At 40.4% G+C, this 21876-nt stretch overlaps 1 protein-coding gene across 1 annotated transcript in view; it reads left to right on the top strand.

Annotated features, from left to right (window-relative positions):
- Nucleotides 1-2914: 2914 nt before the first annotated feature.
- KIAA1958 (KIAA1958 ortholog) overlaps nucleotides 2915-21876 on the top strand; it is a 102753-nt gene continuing 83791 nt past the window's right edge. The window contains exon 1 of the mRNA XM_087716176.1: nucleotides 2915-3131. The gene's annotated coding sequence lies outside the window, so the exon portion shown is untranslated. The remainder of the gene's footprint in view (nucleotides 3132-21876) is intronic.

Genomic DNA, 21876 nt, shown 5'->3' on the forward strand with positions numbered 1-21876 from the left:
AATTACCTCAAATGTCTCTGACATCCTGAAATTTGCCTTGATTGCATACATTTTATATTTTATTTCCTAACTAAAGATATATAAAATAACCCCATAGTGGATGATTTCTGAAGTAACCTTAATATAGCCTTAAGTATGCCAAGTTCCATACTCAAAGTGTGTAAAATCCATGCAACTCTGTCATCTTTGCTTTGGAGAGAACTCAGGTGACTGAAAAGCACTGAAACAAAGGCAAGAAAATCAGAGAATGGATCATCAACAGGGACAGCAAACTTTTGGGAAGATGGGCTGATAATTAAACAGAACCAGGAATAAGGATAGTCTAGCTCAGGGGTCCCCAACCCTGGCTGGGGAATTCTGGAAGTTGAAGTCCTCCAGACTTAAAGTTGCCACAGTTGGAGACACCCCCCGCCCCCCGTCTAGCTAGCTGCATAATAAACTGAGAAGGTAACTGAATAACAGAGTTGGAAGGGACTTTAGAGGTCTTCTAGTCTAAACCCTGCAGGTGACCTTATACCATTCCAGACAAATAGCTATCCAATGTCTTCTTAAAAACCTCCAGGGATGGAGCATCCACAACTTCTGAAGACTTATTGTTTAGTGGCAATCATTATTACATACACCTTCTGTATTGCTCTCAAAATTATCTCTCTATAGAAAACCAGCAGATGCAAATTTTGAATCTATGTCCTCCCCCCCTTGTATTAACCCAGCAGTTGCAAATTTTGTTAGAAATGCCTGTCATCTTTTGTCCTTCCCCTTTTGCGTGACCTAGATCCTATTTTTATTTTTCAGTCCAGGCGGCAAACCTACTTTTCTTTCCAAGTGGCACCTTAACATGTGTATGAGGGAAAGAGATATATTCTTCTGCAATTGCTATTCACTCCAATAAGCAGCAGCATTGCCTCTCCTGATGATCTAAGCACTGCAAATAACTAAAAAAAGAGGAAACTGCCCCAGATCCCCCCCTCTTCCCTCTGTCCCACTTTTCTAGTTTTCAAACCTGAAAAAAAATGTTTTGTGACCAGAGAAGGATTTCCATACTGCGTTCATAAATATCCCTCTTTTGCTACTCCTGGATACAGATGGTTCCAAAGGGCTGGAAAGCTTTCCAGCTGCTTTTCCACAGGCGGACATTTGCTTGGCATTGTATTTAATGAGCTGCTGTTATTGCCTCGCCGTTGAATAAGCGACTCCCTCCGACTCCTCCATCTTTCTCCCCCCGCCCTTTCTGCATTTCCTTGCTGCTCTGGAAAAGCAGGAGAAAAAGCGGCAGAGTCCGTTCGCCATGAAACAATAGGAAGGGTTGCACCGTGACCGTCTTACTAATTTTATTATTATTTTTAACTCCAACCCGACGCCAACTGGAGACCCGTGACCCCAGCGCACAGCTGAGATATTACGCTTGGTTATGCATTATCTTGGGGAAAACGAGAAAGCAGCAAAAAGAAGAGGAGGAAGAAGAAAATAATAATAATGATGATGATGATGATGATGATAATAATAATAACAACAACAACAATAATGCAGCCATAAGGAACAAATGTCGAAGAATGCAAACGGAGAGAGACGCGGGTTGGGGGGGGGGGCGACTATCTGAAGAAGACACTCGGACCCCGGTTTGAGTGAGGTCGCGAACAAAACGCCCAGAGAGGCGCACACCTACACGTTTCTGCGTGAAAAGTGATGCTTCTTAAAATGACATTGAGGGCACCTCGTTATATTATGCGCTGCTTGCAGAGGGATGTGACTATTTTGAGAGTGTCTCTTTTTTTTCCAATGTAGCGTGAACAATTTAAATACTTTTATCTGCATCTTTACCTGGGACCGCAATAGCCGTCTGGATGAAGACACTCTAACTGAAATCCTCCTTCTCTCCAGGGTGTCTAAAGAAAAACTCCAGTTGTGAGCGCTTGTAATGGGCTTTTAGTCTCACACTTCCCAGCACTTTTTCCTCATGTGAATTTCTTTAAAAGCTTTGAAATATTCTCCCTGCCTTCCTATCCCAGACCTTCCTTCCTTCCTTTCTTTTCTTTCTATCCAAGACTTTTCTGTCTTTCTTCTTTCTTTCTTTCCTTACTTTTCTTTCTATCCAAGACTTTTCTTTCTTTTTCTTTTCTTTCTATCCAAGACTTTTCTTTCTTTTTCTTTTCTTTCTATCCAAGACTTTTCTTTCTTTTCTTCTACCTTTCTTTTTTCTTTCTTTCTCTTCTTCTTCCTTCCTTCCTTCCTTCCCTTTCTTTGGAGTCATATTGCGGGCTATACCTTTACAGGAGGATATCTGTATTACAGGCGTTGCATTATATTGTTCTTAAGTTACCGGGCATTTATCTGACGGGTTCGCACCTCTGCTCTTCCATTGAACCAGGGAACCTTTCCTTAACGTGCATTTGGCACCGGCCCGCTAGGACCATCTCATAGTGGCGAGGGAGCCTTTCTCGTGTCTTAATCGTGCGTGCGTGTATCTGCGGATCGAGGAGGCGAGGGCACCGGTTGATCCTTTTTGTGTGTGTGTGTGTGTGTGTGTGTGTGTGTGTGTGTGTGTGTGAGAGAGAGAGAGAGAGAGAGAGAGAGAGAGAGAGAGAGAGAGAGAGAGAGAGAGAGAGAGAGAGAGAGAGAGAGAGAGAGATGGGGCGGTGGGAGGTGGCAGCAAAGACTGGCTAAGCAAGTAACAATTGGGAGGGGGGGAGAGAAAGAGAAGCGATCTGTGAGTGCGTGTGGTACTTCCTGTGGTATATTTATGGCCAGGGCTTCGATTTCCGGTAGCTGATACGGGCTCTCTCCCCGGTGTCTCACCCAGCGTTTAATAATATCGCCGAGAAAGGAGGCGGGGAGCCGTCGGCGAACATGCACACAAACACACGGGGTGGGGTGGGGGTGGGGAAGTGAGGAGGAGGAGGAGGAGGAAGGCGGGGAGCTGCCAATGAGCGGGGATGAAATCCGCGCTCCCCTCGCCCAGACACAACACTCTTTTTCCTCCCAGCCTAAACAACCTCCGGTTTATAAGAAGCTGGCCATCCAATATCGCGAATAGACCACGGTTTCCTCTTTCCTCCTCCCCCCCCTTTCCCCGTCTCCCTCAAATATCACGCGGGGACACACATCACATTCCTATGGACAGGCACGTGCAGGTAGGTGGATCTCAGTCCTGTGGGGAGCCGGAGGTCCGGGTGGCAAAGGACTTGGGGACCCCCGGGGTGGGAGACGGTGTGTGTGTGTAGGAGCAGCTTCTGGGGACTTAGGACACCTGGCTGGGGATAAGAATGCTTGTCCTGCTCTCGTGGGGGGTGGGGGGGTGCGTGAGTGAGTGGGGTGGGTGGGTGTGAAGGCAGCTCTTGCAAGACGGGATGAAATCGCGAGTGGAGGCAACCACTTGTCCTCAAGGAAGAGAATTAGGGCAGTTATAGAATGGATGAAGGGAACATAGGTAAGAGGGTCTCCCCTTTTTGGGGGGGGGGGTTAAAAGAAACCCCAACATTTTGTTCTAGAGAAGGACCAGTGGAAGACGCTTGCAGAGCTTCACCCTGGACTTAGCAAATACTTTATTTAGGGGGGAAAAATCAGAGTTTGTTTTGCTTGTGTGTGTCTTTCTCTCTGTGTGCCTGCAATATGTAAGTTTATTAGAGCATGAAAGGAATGAGCTGCAGCCCTTTTTTCTCCCTTCTCTTCTTCCATCCTTCCTTCCTTCCTTCTCTGACGGGATTGGAAGACGGCTGATTGAAGAAAGGGAAGGCATCTTTTGTGGTGGTGCCGATTCAAAGACATGTGAGTTGGTCCCTGTTGAAGAAGAAGGTAGGGCTGAATTTGGACCTGCCCATCTGATTGTGGGCGAGGAAATAGAAGGAAGGATGTTTGGGGTCATGAAAAAAAGTATGGTTTGGTTGAACGGAGAGATTGGTATATGCCCAACAAGGAAGCATACAGTAGTTGCTTCATCTGGGAAGTCAAAAAGAGGCTTAGGATGTCTAAGGACAGATGTACCTGTAACAAGGTGTATGTACAACTAATATAGCGGATAGCGTGTGTCTGTAGCCAAGGCACAGACAGTGGTGTATTAACCATTAAGCAGACTAAGCACGTGCTTAGGGTACCAGGCCCAAAGGGGGCACCATAAAGTTGAGAAAGAAAAAATTAACCAATGAATATTTGTACAGTATGTACAAAGGAGGGGCACCAAGATTTGTCAGTGCTTAGGGCACCAGTGAGCCTTAATCCGCCACTGGGCACAGACATACTATAATGGAGCTGGTAAATGTGGCAGGGCAGGCATTTTAACATTAGTTCCAAAGAGCCCCACCTCACCTACAGTGCGTCACAGAGAGCCCCATTGATTTTACTAAAACTCTTACTCAGGTAAATGATCTTAGGGCTAAATTTTCTGGATGCCTTTCAGGGCAGATGGAAAACTATTGTATTGTATGCTGGGACAACAAGCAGGAAGATAGTTGGATAGACTTTTCCTCCTTTCTTTCTATGGCAGTTTTTGCAATGAAACACGAGACCCAGAGTCTGATTCCTGGAATTTTATTCCACAAAAAGTTTTTCTTTAGTTTGACTTTAAAAGGAAAGACAATGAGAGGAAGAAAAAGAATTAGGAGAGGATGGGGGGGGGATTTACAAGGAAAAGCTTTCTGCTTTGTTAAGTGAAGGAAGTGAATTGTCAGAGTTTAGAAAGGAGGGTAAATTCCTTTGGCTGTTTTGGAATTTTTATACAACAAATTCAGCAATTATTCTTTTTAACCATAGAAAAGGGGAAAAAAGGAGAAGGGGGTAATCTGGTAATCTTGTGCACAGGAACTAATGTCTGGTAGCATATTCATTCATTACAGCCCTCCAAATGGTTTAAACTCATATTCTATTCATGCTTACTCCAATCCAATTGATTGTATTGAATTCAGTGCCTTTAATTCTGCCAATTCATATATAGATAGAGATCAAGAAACTTAAAGAAGTTAAACCTTTTGCCTGCTTTTCTGGCAACAAAAAGGAAAGGTGCACAGTAGCAGTATTTGTATTCATCCCTCAAGAATGCAAAAATGCGAATTGTTTTTTCCAGAATGAATTAGAGGTGAAATTCAAGTCACGGTAAGCATGGAAACCTCTGTTACAGAGACATGATTCCAAAATAGGATTCTTTATCCCAAAATTCTTGTCTCTCCCCCCCCCCCCCTGTTAATAAAGACTTAGAGAACAGCAGTTTGTATAATGGCAATTGCATTGTCTTCAGTAGGGTAGTTTAGCTTCTCATACGGTTTATTAAGAGAGCTTATAAGTAGAATTTTCATTATTTCATATTCCGGATCTGCATATTCCAGTCACATTCATTAGCTCTGAAGTCATCTTTTTTCTCCCACACTGCATTCAGCATCCATCATCCATTCTATTAAGTGAAGCTATTATTGTGTTGATGAATTAATTATAATAAGGTGTATGAGCTAATGTTTCTATATTTCTATTGATATTTGTATAAATTATGATACTATCTGGGTTAAATATTGCTATAAATATAGTACCTTATTAAAAAGGGTAAAAAACGTTTCTTATTTACATCTTGGTGGTAGTTCTGTTGAGTCTATTGGATTACAATCCTATGTGCTATTTAATACTTGTTCATAGATTTCACATAAATCTTATATTATTATAAGATTCATGCTGAATCAAATTGAATATGTATCTATAACAATGGTTTGTGTTTAGCAATCATCCACATACCTACAGTAAGCCCAAAAGCTGGACAGGTATTCAGTTACAACTCCAGCCCAAACACGTAGTCCTCGACTTACAAGCTCAATTGAGCCCAGAATTTATGTTACTGAGTGAGACAGTAGTTAAGTGAATTTTGCCCCATTTTTCGCTTTTTTGCCACATTTGTTAAGTGTATCACTTTCAGATTTTAAGGTAGTAACAAAATCTTGCTTCCCCATTGGCTTTGCTTGTCAGAACATTGCAAAAGGTGTTCACATGATCCCAGGACACTTGAAATGTCATAATTATGAACCAGTTATCAAGGATCCAAATCTTAATCACATGACCATGGGGATGTTGCAGTGGTCAAAAGTGTGAAAAATGGTGATAAGTCATTTTTTTAGTGACATTGTAACTTAGAACGGTCATTAAATAAACTGTTGTAAATTGAGGATTACTTGTATTCCATAACAACTGAGAGCCCTCAGAGGCATACTAAATATAGCTTTTGTGAAGAGCAGTCTGTAATAGCCCATGAATCAATCTATTTTCCAATCTATGTATGGCCATTAGCAAATACTTTGATCTGAATTTCACATTCAACTTTACCAGGTAGTCCAGATGTTCAAATTATAGAAATAGCCTATTTACTTTTTTCCATACCATGTTTAATTTATAGACATCTTTTCACTATTTTTTATATATTTGTGATAACCATTCAACAAATATTATATTTTTTTCTTACAGAATATTGTACTATCATTATATTTTACGGTTATCAATTTTCTATCCACTTTTTCTCAGGTCTTCAGTATTCTCATTTGAGGTATCACTGGACGTATATAGTATTTTGTGTATGCTTGCACCCTATGTGTTCATTGGGTGCTTATATTACATTCATTTGCCATTTTAATGGTTCTTTCACAATATAGGAAAGTTAAAGTAAAGCTCTTGTTATAGTTTTTATTTCATCTACTCTAAACAATTTGATCATCAGCACTCATGGATCTGTCAATGTTCAACAGTTATTTCAAATCATTTGAGAAGACTTTTCCTGATACAGGTCCTTGGGAGATCCCATTGTTTATGCCCTTTCAAACAATTTATCGGGGAGTGGGGGATTTTAAATTGATCCCTGCTTCCAGAGGTTGGTTGCTCCTGCATCAGCCCATATCAGATGAACCAGTAGTGGTGACAGTGGGAGGCTGTGCCTGAACGCTTCTGCGCATGCACAGAAGTGTCATGCACAAGCTTGCACGAGAGCATGCGCACGAGCACGAGCGAACTGGTAGCGGCAGATTTTGAAACCTATCTCTGCCTGCTTCCTATTCTAAAACTCAACAGTAACACGGCTTCTTCTCTTATCCAAAGATTGCTAAATTTGCTGAAAAAGTTTTGGTAAGGGAGTTTATAAAAATCTTCTAAAAGTTTGTATGTTAACCACATTTGTTTGCTGACACCCTGAAATACTGTCTTAGATTATTTGCACTTTGCTTTTCATTGACTGACAAAATAAAATACCGAAAGCAATATAAAAAGTTAAAAAACATTTATTAGAATTAATTAGCTGATCAACCAATAGTTAAATGTCAACTAAATGCCTATGTGCAGATTTTATAAATATTAAGGAAGCAGTAAGGTCAATTGCATAGTCTGGAAGCAAGGTGCAGGATAAGACTTTCTTCTGCATGCCAGAAAGACAAGGTTTTGAAAGCAATGGACACCATGAAAAGGATCTTGCCTGCAAATATTAATAGTTTCATTCAGAAAAGACAATATTCTAGATAGCTAAACCCTACATCGTTCAAGATTTTTAAAATTTGTACCAACAGCTTAAATTATGGCTGGTAATCAATTAGCAGCGCAGTGAAGATCTGAAGATTGGGTTCACAAATTTCAGTAAATGGTTTGTTTTAACTATGTTATATGATTTAATCTAGAAACTTTTAGAAACTTTCCACAAAAGCAATTCTTAGCATAACCAGATCTTGCTGTGGTAATAATAAGACTGCTGGCATCAATGTTAGTGTTCAGACTCTCTTTACTATTTTATGACTTAGCTAATGTTTCTCAGCATGGATAACAGAAGGATAAAATTGCATGAATTATGGCCTGGAACAAAGCCAAGAAGATGGGGACAAGGAGTAATTGTCGGGCCCTTCTAATGATGCTTTAAAAAAAAACCCTGAATAAGCCTCCAGGTAAAAGAAGAGTTAGCCTTAATGAATCCGTTGGCTCTTTTTCAATAAGATCTGTCCTTCTTTATGTTTAATGATGTTATCTTTTATATTGATTTATAATGATTTACCCAGAAGAGATGCTGAACTAGCCTGTTAAGTTCTGAATCCCTCGACATATTTATTGGCCAGTTTCCAAGTCTTTAATACAGAGGTGTGTCTTAATGAAACCTGCAAAACTATTCCTCGTTGAATGTTAGATTGCAGCAAAAAGGCCTATGTTCCAATTTTCATAAAATTAATTGGATAATCTTGGACAGTTACTATATCTCTTTACCAGCCTTAGACAATTAAACATGGCCTTCTATTGATCCATGGTGACACAGTGGTTAGAATGCAGTGTTGCAGGCTAACTCTGTCCACAGCCAGGAGTTCAATCCTGACCGGCACAAGGTTGAGTCAGCCTTCCATCCTTCCAAGGTTAGTAAAATGAGGACCGAGATTGTTGGGGCAATATGCTGACTCTATAAACCACTTAGGGCTGTAAAGCACGATGAAGCATTATATAAGTCTATGTGATATTGCTATTGGACTTCATGTAGGAAGGACAGGATAATAGTATAAAACTATTTGAAATGTTCTTCAAGTTCATACAGTATGAGATTGGAAGAATTGGGGACAGCTATTCTAATGCTGATAATATCTCAGTGAGATTATATGCACCAGACATCTATTTCTATATTTTCTATTTGAAACCCTAGTTATTACACTATAGTTCTAACTATCAACAGGCTTATTTGCCAGACATACCCTGTTTCCCTGAAAATAAGATCTTCCTGGATAATAAGCCCGATCCGGCTTTTGAGCGCATGCATTAAAACAAGCCCTCACCTAAAAATAAGTCCTCCCTGAAAATATTGCAACACAGCAGCAGCCATGAGGTGACCACGCTCACTGCCTCCTGCACCTCAAAAATAATAAGACCTCCCCGAAAATAAGGTCAACTGCTTATTTTGGGGGTCAAAAGAAAATAAGACCGTGTCTTATTTTCGGGAAAACACGGTAAATAGATATAAGATACTGATTTTTATTACATAATTGACCAGTACAAAGATTTGCAGAGGTTTTCATTTTGCAAAACTTTTCATCAATCAAAAGAAGTTAGATTAGTTCTTGAGTTATATTGAATAGTTTATGAGACTTTCACAGTTAAGATTTAAAAATAAGTAAAATGTGCATTAATTCTCAGTTAATTTGGGGTGGCTGTCTTACATCCTTTAAATTACTATTCAGGTTTTTGTCATAAGTGCATATTTGCTTGTAAAAGCAGTTTGGGTCATTTTCACATCATTATGTATACAACATTGCTTTTAAATACACTGCCATGTGTTATTGAAAGGATTATTTGGCTTTGCTTCCATTTTATTTATGGTTATGATCAAACGTACTTCGTTAAGGTTTGCTATAAAATTCCTCTTGATGTTACTTTAATTGGATTCTTCAAAGGAGTAATGCAATGAATCTTAATTAAGTGATAGAAATCTGATGCCTTAGCATATCTTTTTTAACCATAGTAGTCTAAGACAGGATACAGTTTTTGACAGTTGTTTTATTCATCACACAGCAATTTATTACACAAAGGCTCTCCTATTTTGTGGCTAAATCTGTCCTACTTTCCTCCCTGAAGTGTGCCTGTAGTATCTGTGTTTGCAAATTTGCATCGACATACTTGCATTTGGTTTTATTTGTTCAGTATTCTGCAAAAATTGTGAGCATAATAGTACCATTATAGTGGTGGCAGAGTATTGCAGGGTAACTCTGCCCACTGCCAGCAATTTGATCCTGATCAGTTCAAGTTTGACTCAGCCTTCCGTCCTTCCAACGTCAGTAAAATGAGGAGACAGATTGTTGGGGGCAATATGAACCTCTGCAAACAGCTTAGAGAGGCTGTAAAGCACTGTAAAGCGGTATATAAATCCAAGTGCAATTGCTATTGCTAGATGGAATTCCATTTCTGCTATAAATATTTTTTTTATTTTGAGATTTGCAATAGTTTAGCTGCTGCAGATAACTGGGCCCCATCTACAGTGTATTGCTTATGTTCCCTGTGTACATGTTGAAAGGTTGCCAAGTTAATCTCCATTGATATTAGCCTATTAATGTTAGCGCTACCACTATTTCTCTAATGCCCTTTCCTTTAAACCCATTACCTACATTACCTATTTTTCCAACAAGTGAGTTGCTGGGACAGATTAAAGGGGCAAAGTAGTATTACTAAGTTTTCTAGATAGATTATTGTTATTAAATACATGGAGAGATCCCAAAGGTGCTTTTTCAAGAGAACACTGGACTTTCTGGTTTTTCTTTGAAGATGTTTCACTTCTTATCCAAGAAGTTTCTTCAATTCTGACTGCATGGTGGGTAATGGAAGGATTTATACTCCTTGCAGACAGCTGGTCATTTGCGTTCCTTTAGTGTCCAGTTGCCTCTTGAAAAAGCACCTTTGGGCAACCATTACCTGGATGACTGAGAATCTCCATGAGATACAGAGATATGTATTTAAGGGAGATATTAATTGGTTGTAGCATCTTTCCATATTGTTTGAATTTATTAAATAAACAAACACACACACTCAAGTAAAATAGTCATTGGATTTAGTATACAGTAGTTGTTTCCTTGAATCGACACTTTTAAAGATCTGGGACACGGCTTTTCAAAGGACAGCACCAAATATACAAAAATTATAGATTCACCTCAACTAAAATTAAACTCTTCAACCAGTCTTTTAGTTGAATCACAAAAAGCAAACCTTATTGTGTTAGGGAAGAATGGGAAGAATATTTTTAAAAATTGTATTCTATCTTAAAGAGAGATTCTGTAAATTGTTTTAATACCACAATAAAATCTTTTAAAAAATAAAATAGTGATCTGTAATGTGTAGTATATCAACAAGAGGCACACCAGTATAAGTTTTAAATAACTTTTCATAACTTTATGAGTAACTAATGATATATTGAGAAACTGTAACTTCAATTACATTTCAGATCCTGTGCTTACCTTCTTGCAATTTCTTAATTATATTTGACTCTTTCATTGTTTTAAAAAAATATTTTCAAAGTAGTTAATAACTTAAAGTCACAGCAGAATAATTGTTAAGCAAAATGTTTCACTATGAGGACTGCAGTTCAGTTATTTGCAAGATCTGTGCTAACCCTTGGACCATTTTGTTCCTCTTTGGTTTTTTTGAAATATATTGCCTAATGTACATAATTCAGTTTAGTCTTTCTGGTGAAGGCCCAAACTAGAAAGTGGGAGACCTTGAGTTCAAGTTCTGCCTTAGCCATGAAAGCTCGCTGGGTGACTTTGGGCCAGTCATTCTCTCTCAGCCCAACTCACCTCACAAGGTTGTTGTTGGGGCAAAGGAAATTTGTTGGAGGAATGTGTATTGGATATGTTTGGTTCCTTCACTTATTTTTAAAAATAATAAAGGTGGGATACAAATAAATAAATAAAATAAAAATAAATAAAAATTGCCTTTGAAGTATGTTGCCTATTTTCAGAGAAAATCTGATCATTTTTACACTTTTAGTTAGGCCTAGATATTGCGTATTGCTGGCTATTTATATCTGTGGGGCTTAAAAGGGTTTAATTTTACTGAACTGGGTCTACTGAGTTTACATTAAATGGAAACCTCTCCAAAACTGATAACACTAACTATCCAATTTGTTGTATAAATTCCTTGCCTGGGAATTGTAGTCCTAACACATCTGTAAGAAATCAGGTTAGTAAAGCTGCAAATTAAGTAGTCTACACTCAGTTGTTTCTTTAAAATACTTTTTTTAGTGTCAATTAAAAAAAACTTTGGAGCAACAACTGCTTATAACTGCCTTGATCTTTTTTTTTAAATGTGCATCTGTGTATGTAGGAGGCTAGTATATGAAAATCAACATTACTTAATAAACTCATTTTTATGTCAACAATTATACTGTATTTGTTACCTTGGTAACAAATATTCTACACAGATTCCTTAATAAGATTCTTAATCTGCTAGCAACTTTGTATATTGTCTTGCTTAATAATTGTATCTTGAACTGCATATTAGGTCTGGTTATATGACTGTTCAACCTTATGCTATTAAAGATAAATTATCTTTGAAAAATGGGAATCTTTCATGGATGAGAATACTTGGATACTGAGGGGCACATTGAATGAGAGTATTGTATGGAATACTCCTCACTGAAAGGCAGCAGCCCCATATCCTTCTGTACTTCAGACAAGTACTAAAGACTTGTCTGTTCCTCCAAGCGTTGGCTAAAGTGAGACTGGAACCTGGTCAATGTAAAAGTTCATGTGCAGGGAAGTCTTGTTTTGAATTGCTAAGAACTGTTTTAATGTTATGTTTTATTGTCCCCCGCCCAGGCTTATTGTATAGTAGAGAGGTGACCATATAACTGCCCTCAGTGGCTAAGACGCTGAGCTTGTTGATCAGAAAGGTTGGCAGTTTGGTGGTTCAGCCGCATAACTGAATGAGCTCCTGGTACTTGTCCCAGCTTCTGCCAACCTAGCAGCTCAAAAGCATGTAAAAATGCAAGTAGAAAAATAGGAACCACCTTTGGTGGGAAGGTAACACTGTTCCGTGTACCTTCGGCGTTTAGACATACTGGCTACATGATGACGGAGATGTCTTCGGACAGCGCTGGCTCTTCGGCTTTGAAACAGAGATGAGCACCGCCCCCTAGTGTCAGGAACGACTAGCACAAATATGTGAGGGGAACCTTTACCTTTACTTAATATAAAATGTGCAATCTGTTTTAGTATTGGTAGATGAATGGGCTGAGCTGCAAGGTGAGATTAAGAGTGTCATAAATTAGGAGTTATTGTGCAGCCAATTCTATCCACTTGTGGATTTCATTGACCCCAAGTTTTAACCATTAGTTGACCAAATTCTTGTGAAGAGATTATTATCGCAATTATCTTGCGATAATAAATTCTTCTGTGCTTTGAACTCAAGAAATGCTTCTGTTCATTTGCAGCTAACAATATTTCATATGAAGTTACAAACATGTACACTACATTTTGTCCATTCATGTATTTTAATCCTATACTACTGGATCTAAACACCATAGTGCCTTAGTAGTGCTGCTACATGTGGTATCACAGTGTGTTATAGACATTAGGAATCATATTATAACCTGAACTATTCTTCTGGAAAGTAAAATGTACAATGGAAATAATGAAATAATATCTATAATACAGTCTCCTAACCTTATAGGAGAAAGGCATTTGAATGAAGGTTTCAATACTCCCTCTTCCTTTTGGAAGAGAAACTAATCTCTTAAGAAATAGATTGAGCAAATTTTAATAAATGAAAATACATAAAGTAGTTTTGTTAGACCATATGATGATGGTGGATCTGCTATAATTAGTGAACATATTAATTTATTGAGGATATTAAAAAATGAATTGTTGTGGACAAGCCCATATCATCTGCCTAAGTAACCAGTCCTTTTACATAATGTTGACAGCAAAATGAATAAAAAATTCTCTGAGCTGTCCTATAAACATGAAAATATATTTTGTTAAATCAATCTTATTTTAAAATAATAAGAATATTTATGAATCCCTTAACCATTGATTTATTAGTATAAGATTTGATAGCTATAATTTGATTAAAGAAAACCTAGTTGATTGTCCTTACTGTAAGCATTTCCTTAATTACTTATCAATAAATAATGGGCAATTTCAGAGTCAGGAGTAAAACTCTTCTAATTGAAAATCAGTAAAGTGGAAAAACTCAGGATTAAGTAAAAAAAAAAAAAAAAAAAAACCAAATGGGGAAATTTATCAACTTCAGAAAGAATCCAAAAGCTATATTCTCACTGGGCTTCAGTCTGGCAATCTTTTCTCTGTTAAGCAAAAATATCTTTTGTTAGCTTTTTGCTATTTGTTTATTTATTAATTAAAATAATTTAATAAACAAACTATTGCTGTTGGAGGAGAGAATAATTATTTTAAAAGCAGCTTGTTGTACATCCTTTTTCATGCTTTTACTTTGTAAATAATGTTTACTATTTGAATATGTATGTATGTTGTCAAATGTTGGGAAAATCAGGAGAGTCAGGCAGTTCAGATGAGTGTAAAGACGTATTGCAAGCTTAAGCTCTCCACAAGAATCTGAACTACTAACAGTCAAGGGAAATTAGAGGGAGATAAGAGTAGAAGGAATTCAAGGTGGCCTGGACTTAGATCTTTTGTGGGTGTCCAGGAACTCATGACTGATTATGCATTTGATCCTCGAGCTCAGCCTGGTGATCTCCTACATCTATATGTATATATGTATGTATGCAAGTGCATATATATGTATGTATGTATGTATGTATGTATGTATGTATGTATGTATATGTAGGACTATAGAAAGACTCATCCATAGGAATAAAAATGACTGAAAGATACAGAAAGATAAAGGGCATAGCAGCAAATAAATCATCTAATAGGAGGTCATGATAGCTTGTACTTTAGACTGAATAGACAGTTTAAAATACTTAAACGGAATCTGCATTGGCATTTCTCTCAATCCATTGTGTCAAATGCTACTTCATTTAATAATCAGGAAAGAAACCACTCAACTCCATTTGCTTGAAATTAAGTGTACTTTTACTAATTACAAACGAATAGTAGCAAAGAAAAGCTGAATCTGGTTAATTAGGCGCAAAAGCAAAGAATATCATGTATAGTTCAATCCCCTCCCCTTGGCACCCCAGTCCATAGTCCAATTATAATTCACCCAACTGTCAGGTGGGAGATATCTTCAAAAAACATCACCAGGATGGAATGCTGGACAGTTAACCTTGGCGGGAAACTTCCTTCCTCCGCATGCGCAATGAGATGGTCAGGCCAGCGTCTAGAATCTTCCTCCAGCACATAATGATTCCCTTCCCAAATACCATGCCCCCCCTCCCCGTTTGAATGGCAGCCGAAGCAGCAGCAAAGCAGAGGCTGACATCCGACCCTCCTCCAGAAAAAGGGCGGTCAGACCTGCAGAAACGAAAAGAACACAAACGAACAGACAGACAACAAGACACGAAAGAGAGAAAGGGGAAGGGAGGAAAAAAAACAAAAAAAAAGGGAAATTAGCAGACTGTCCAAGAATCAGGGCTTGTCAGGATAGGCAGAGTAGAACTTGCAGAGCAGACGAGGAGCTCGAACATGGGACTTGTCAACACATTCAGCGTGAGATGGAGGAAAATATCTCCAAGCCACCAGGTACTGGACATGGTTCCGCCGCTTACGAGAGTCCAAAATCTCACGGATCTCAAAATGCTGCTCTCCCTCTATCAAAAGTGGGGCAGGTGGAGGAGGAAGAGGTGCTCTCAAGGAAGAAGTGAGTTGAGGCTTCAGGAGATTAACATGAAAAACAGGGTAAACTCGGTTGAGATGCTTAGGTAACTGGAGACGGACGGAGACAGGGTTGATGATCTTGACAATAGGAAACGGGCCAACATACTTGGGGCCCAACTTCTTCGACTTCTGTGTCATTTGAAGAAATCTAGTGGATAAATAAACTTGATCACCAACCTTATATTCATGGGGTTTAGCCTGTTTCTTATCAGCCTGTTTCTTATGAGCGCGGTGCGCAGCATCTAGAGTCTGGAGTGCTAAAGGCCAGGCGTCCCGAAGGCGATCACTCCACTCGGACAGCGAAGATACTTGCGGCTGCTCGTGAGGAATCTCAGGAATGGGCACAAAATCTTGGCCGTACACCACACGAAAAGGGGTAAAGCCAGTGCTGCTGTGCACGGAATTGTTGTAAGCCACCTCAGCATGAGGCAACAATTCCACCCAATCATCTTGTTGGTAGTTAATGAAACAACGTAAATATTGCTCCAGCACAGAATTAGTCCTCTCGCAGGCCTCATTAGTTTGAGGGTGGTGGGAGGAGCTTAACCCCTGGGCGGAGCCAATCCACTTCAGGAATTCTTTCCAGAATAGGGAGGTGAACTGAACACCCCTGTCCGAAATGATGTGGTCGGGTACCCCATGTAAGCGATATATATGTGAGATGAACATCTTAGCGAGAGATTTAGCGGAAGGGATCTTGGAGCAAGGGATGAAATGAACTTGCTTGGAGAATAAGTCAGTAACAACCCAGATTACTGTGTTTCCTTGACTTTCTGGAAGTTCAACAATGAAATCCATGGAGATCTCCTTCCATGGGGCTACTGGGCGGGCCACCGCCTGGAGCAACCCCTGGGGCTTACCCAGAGGGCGTTTAGCCGCGGCACAAACTGGACAACTAGCTACATAAGCCTCAATGTCTTTTTTCAGTGATGGTCACCAAAATTGCCTCTTAACGAGGTGCAGAGTCTTAACGAACCCAAAGTGTCCAGCCATTCGGGAGTCATGAGCCCGTTGAAGTACAATGGTCCTAATGGACACAGGGATGTATAACTCCAAGCCAATCCATCTTTTATAGTGCATTCATCCATGTGTTGCTGGAACCAGTCATCCTCAGTAAGGGCCTTTTTTAGGTTAGATAGAAAGTCCTCAGTGACCTCCAATTTGGAAGTTGTTTGACTTCTAGTAACAACAGGAGCAGCTAGGCTCTTTGTTGGAATGACAGGCTGGACAACACTGAGCTTTGAACAGTTGTACTGAGGGAGTCTGGACAAAGCATCAGCCATAAAATTTTTCCCTCCCGGAATGTATTTCAAGGTAAAATTGAATCTATTGAAATGCTGAGCCCAGCACATCTGCTTAGGAGAAAGTTTTCTGGGGGTTCTCAATGCCTCCAAGTTTTTATGTTCAGTCCACACCTCGAAAGGATGCTTGGCGCCCTCTAGAAAATGGTGCCAGGTTGATAAAGCCCAACGAACAGCAAAAACCTCTTTCTCCCAAATAGCCCAACATCTTTCTGTGTCGGTCAGTTTGCGAGAGGTGTAAGCACAGGGTTGTAATTTACCTTGGCTATTTGCTTGAAGAAGTACAGCTCCCACTGCCACATCACTGGTGTCAGCCTGGACCACAAACGGTGCATCCATGTCAGGGTGCTTGAGGACTGGTTCCTCCACAAAGAGGCGTTTCAACTTCTCGAAAGCAGCTTGACAGTCTATAGTTCAGTCCAACGGTTTGCTAGGTTTAGGCTTAGCCCCTCCTTTTGATTTAAGGAGGTTAGTTATAGGGAGAGCTATCTTAGCGAAGGAGGGAATAAATTGACGATAGAAGTTAGCAAATCCCAAAAATCTCTGAAATTGCTTACGTGTATGTGGGGCCTTCCACTCGGTGACAGCCTTGACTTTAGCAGGGTCCATTTCTATCCCCTTGTGGGAGATCCGATATCCCAGGTAATCAACTTTTTCCTGATGAAATTCGCACTTGGACAACTTGGTGTACAGTACTGCCGCTCGCAGTTTCTTCAGAACCGTGCAAACAAGCTTCACGTGTTCTTCACGTGTTTCCGTGTAAATAAGGATATCGTCTAAATAGACCATTACACCTTTGTAAAGATGGTCATGTAAAACCTCATTAATCAATTGCATGAAGACTGCTGGCGCCCCCTGGAGGCCAAATGGCATTACTTGAAATTGGAAGCAACCAAGGGGGCAGTTGAAAGCAGTTTTCCATTCGTCCCCCTCTTTAATTCTGACTCTATAGTACGCTTCCCGTAGGTCCAATTTAGTGAAAATTCGGCCCTTCCCCAGTTGGGCCAGCATGTCCTTCATCAGTGGTAAGGGGTAGAGGTTCTGAGCAGAGATGCAGTTTAAGTTTTTGAAATTAACACATAATCTGAAGGAGCCATCTTTCTTTTCTCTGAACAATACTGGAGCCGCCACCTTGGATCTTGCTGGTTCAATGAATCCCCTTTCCAAGTTTTTATCAATGAATTTCCTCATTTCCTCCATCTCTCTAGGGGTCATTGAATATATTTGGGGCTTTGGAAGCTTTACTCCAGGTAAAATATCAATAGTGCAATCTGTGGGGTAATTTATCAGAGGATTTTTCACTAAAAACATCATTGAGGTCCCAATATTCCCTTAGAATTCTTTCCTCCCCCTCAATTTTCTCCTGCCCCCTGGCTGCCAGTGTGGGGGTAGTAGTATCAGAGTCTGGAGCTTCAACTTTCCCCTCAGGGGGTGTGGCTGTCCGAATTTTCAACCACCCCTCTCTCCAGTTAATGCGTGGGTTCCATCTACGGAGCCAAGGGAGTCCTAAAATAAGGGGCTGGTCCATCCCAGGGGCTACAATAAAAGTTATTATTTCTTGGTGGGTACCCATCCACATCTTGATGGGTTCAGTGGAAAAATGAGCAGGATCGCCCCCCGCAATAGAGCCATCTATTTGGCAAAAAGCAATAGGGATTTTTAAAGTTTTTAGTTTCATGCCCAGCTTCTCAACCATTTCAGGGCTTATCATGCAACGGGAACACCCAGAATCTAATAGAGCCATAAGTTTTTCTTTTGCGCCAGAAGAGGGCACTCTAAGCTCGACTGGAATAAGCATGGGGCCAGATCGCGAACTTACCCAGTGATGAGAATCCTCATAATCACTGTCGTCAGATGAGCTGGGACTTTCGTTTCCCCCCTCCTCTGGCTCGAAGTGTCGAGAAACATCTTCCCCAGCAAAGGCGGCCTTTTTTCTCTTGCCTGGAGGCTTCTCAGGTTTCCTCTTCCTCCGGGGGGTGGAGCAGAGTGGGTCAGCTTCACTCGGCAATTTACAGCACGATGCCCCTCCTTTCCACAGCAGAAACAAGCGGAGGGCTTGGGCTTGCTTGCAAAACCTCCCCTACCCCCTTTTTCACTCCTTGGGAGAGGGGTTTTAGGGGTGTGTGGAGGGGATTTCTCAACTTCTCCCTCATCCATGTAATGAAGCCTGGTTAAATCCAGCTCAATATCTGCAGCACTCTCATACCAAGGCTCCAAATGGCGGGGATTGCGCCTGTTTATGCATTGTTGGTAAACATCTTTATTCAAGCCATCAGCAAATCGATCCAACAAGGCCTCTTCCGACCATCCCCTCATATAGGCCGACAACTCCCGGAATTCCTGCACATATTCAGGCAGTTTTCTTTCCCTGTCTGAGGGTCATAAATTTTAATCTAGCTCGACGCTCGGTCAAGGGGTCGTCAAACCTTCTCCTCATTGCTGCCATAAAGTCATCAAAATTCCTCAAGAGAGGGGAGTTACTATTATGTAATCTGACCATCCAGTCGGCGGCTTTCTTCTCCAAAGCCATTAACACTATTCTCACTTTAGATTCATCAGTAACCAAATCAGGCCCATATATTTCCATATAATTCCAGACCTGAATAATAAACAACCCGAGGCCGCTGGGTTCTCCATCATATTTTACGCTTAAGGGTGGGACCTTAGCCATCCGGCGTTGCCTTCCCCCCCCCCCCCCGCTCTCTGAATATCTCTAGCCACAGGCGGGAAGGTCGGTGCTGGGTTTTCTTGCGCACATCCCCCTTCGGCCCCTCCAGTCTCCCTTAAGCTATGCAGCGGGTACCTTTTTTCCAGTTCCTCTGCTGGTTCCCTTTCCACAGTTCTCTCTCGAATCCGGCGTTCACTCCATGCCTCTTTGAGGAGTCTCATGGCTTGGGACATTTTGTAATCTTCCTCTCCAGAGCCACTCCAGTCAGCAGCTGGGGTTTTTCTTGGCCTCCTTCTCGTGACTCCAGTTTGTAATTCCTCAGGTTCCTCTTTCTGTCCCACTCCCCAAGTCCATCTGGGTCGAACAGCAGGTTCCTCCACTCTCAGGTCAGCTAGCATTTCTGTTAAAGATGGTGCTGCCGTTGCACCCATTTCTTCTTCCTGGTCGCTTTCATGTAAAGAAATTTTTCTTTTCCTTCTATGAGGGCACCCCCCTCGGAAGTTGTTCAGTCCGGGTTGGGTGCGAGGTGAGATTCAGCTTATTGTCAGATGCTACTTCATTTAATAATCAGGAAAGAAACCACTCAACTCCATTTGCTTGAAATTAAGTGTACTTTTACAAATTACAAACGAATAGTAGCGAAGAAAAGCTGAATCTGGTTAATTAGGCGTGAAAGCAAAGAATATCATGTATAGGTCAATCACTTCCCCTTGGCACCCCAATCCATAGTCCAATTATAATTCACCCAACTGTCAGGTGGGAGATATCTTCAAAAAACATCACCAGGATGGAATGCTGGACAGTTAACCTTGGTGGGAAACTCCCTTCCTCCGCATGCCCAATGAGATGGTTAGGCCAGCGTTGAGAATCTTCCTCCAGCACATAATGATTTCCTTCCAAAGTACCATGCCCTCCCTCCCCGTTTGAATGGCAGCCGAAGCAGCAGCAAAGCAGAGGCTGACACATTGTCTCTATTGCAATATTCATTTTTACCACTTTGCTTGCTCCCTACAAATTTAAGGATAGTTTTGTCTTGGTAAAATCATATAATGGAAGTGTTCTTATTGAATAGTCTGGATATTTTCCTCATGATAATAATTTATAGGAATTAATAAGTTTTGAAAAATAAAAAGCCCTAAATTTTTATTTACTTCATTTGGAACCTTGATACTAATAGGTATAATATTAGAGTTATTCTAAAGTATTGTTTACCCAGAGTGTTTCTTATAACTGTACAATTTCTACAAATTTGCTAGAGATCTTTGATAGTAACTGAAGAATCCAAAAGTGTTGCTTTTGTACAGCATCAATTTATATTCAAATTCATCTGCGTATAAAGAAATGGCAACACTGACTATTTATTCCTTAAAGACTCTCCAGAATGTCCCTGAATTTAACTATTTCTGGAAGGCCAAAGATGAGGGTGCTGATCCAGTGGTTGGATTCAATTTTTTTTACTACCAGTTCTGTGGGTGTGGCTTGATGGGTGTGGCATAGCTTGGTGGGCGTGGCTTGGTGGTCATGGCAGGGGAAGGATATTGTAAAATTTCCATTCCCTCTCCACTCCAGGGGAAAGTTAGTGCAAAATCCCCATTTCCTCCAGATCAATTGGGACCCGGGAGGCAGAGAATAGATGGGCCAGTTAGAGATGGTATTCAAAATTTCCGTTACTGGTTCTCCAGAACTGGTCAGAACCTGCTGAATACCCCTCTGTGCTGATCTGATCCAAACAGGGAGGGTCTTCCACAACATGGCAGCTGCAACAGAAAAACATTGCTTATGATACTCAACAGATCTGTAGTTTTCTGTATCTTCACTATCCCCCTTTTTTGAAGAGAGGGATGATGACATATGCTCTCCTCTAGTCTATTAGGAGTTTAGCCCTCCAGAGCTGTGGGGTCCTTGGTGCACTCTGAGCTTGGTCATTTTTTTATAGAAGTTTCATTACCAAACTAGATAACATCAGCAGTGCACTGATGATTTTACCTAGTTTGATAATGAAACGTCTGCAATGAAACAACCAAGCTCAGAGGATACCAAGGACCCCACAATTCAAACCTGAGCTACGAATATTCTCTTCCAGCTCCAGGAGTTCTCAAAGATTACTGAGAGCAGTTCAACAATATAATCTATGCTAGTTGGGATGAAAGCCATCTGACTCTGAATTAACTACGGTACGTTTTCTTGTACCTTCTCCTTGTCTATCTCAAACTACAGTCCCCTCATTTCTTCAGTAGCATAATAATTACCATTAGGGCTCTATTTTTCTCAGAGAGAGAAGCAAGCAAAATAGAAGTTTGGAAATTCTATGTTTCTACTGTCACTCATGATTGCTTCACTACTTTCTCCTTATACCTCACCTACTCCAGCTTTCCTTTTACTTCTAACGTACCTAAAAGAACAGTTTTTCATTGTTTTTGATAGCTTACAAACTTAATTCATTCCAAGCTATAGACTCTTTATCACAATTTCTGAAGATTACCTTTAATTATTCTATCATTATGTTCTCTTTCTTTTGTTTTCTGTGCATATCCCTTCTTCTCTTCAGTACTCTAGATTTCTCACATTTTTCCTTGTGGCAAGGTTGTTTGAGATTGTGCCTTCAATATCTCATGGTATAGGATTTCTCCTCCTCTTCCTCCTCAAA

This window comes from Thamnophis sirtalis, unplaced genomic scaffold (assembly GCF_051295495.1).
Source record: "Thamnophis sirtalis isolate CommonGarterSnake01/CBP01778 unplaced genomic scaffold, rThaSir2_p1.2 scaffold_5, whole genome shotgun sequence".
In the NCBI taxonomy this organism is placed as follows: domain Eukaryota; kingdom Metazoa; phylum Chordata; class Lepidosauria; order Squamata; family Natricidae; genus Thamnophis; species Thamnophis sirtalis.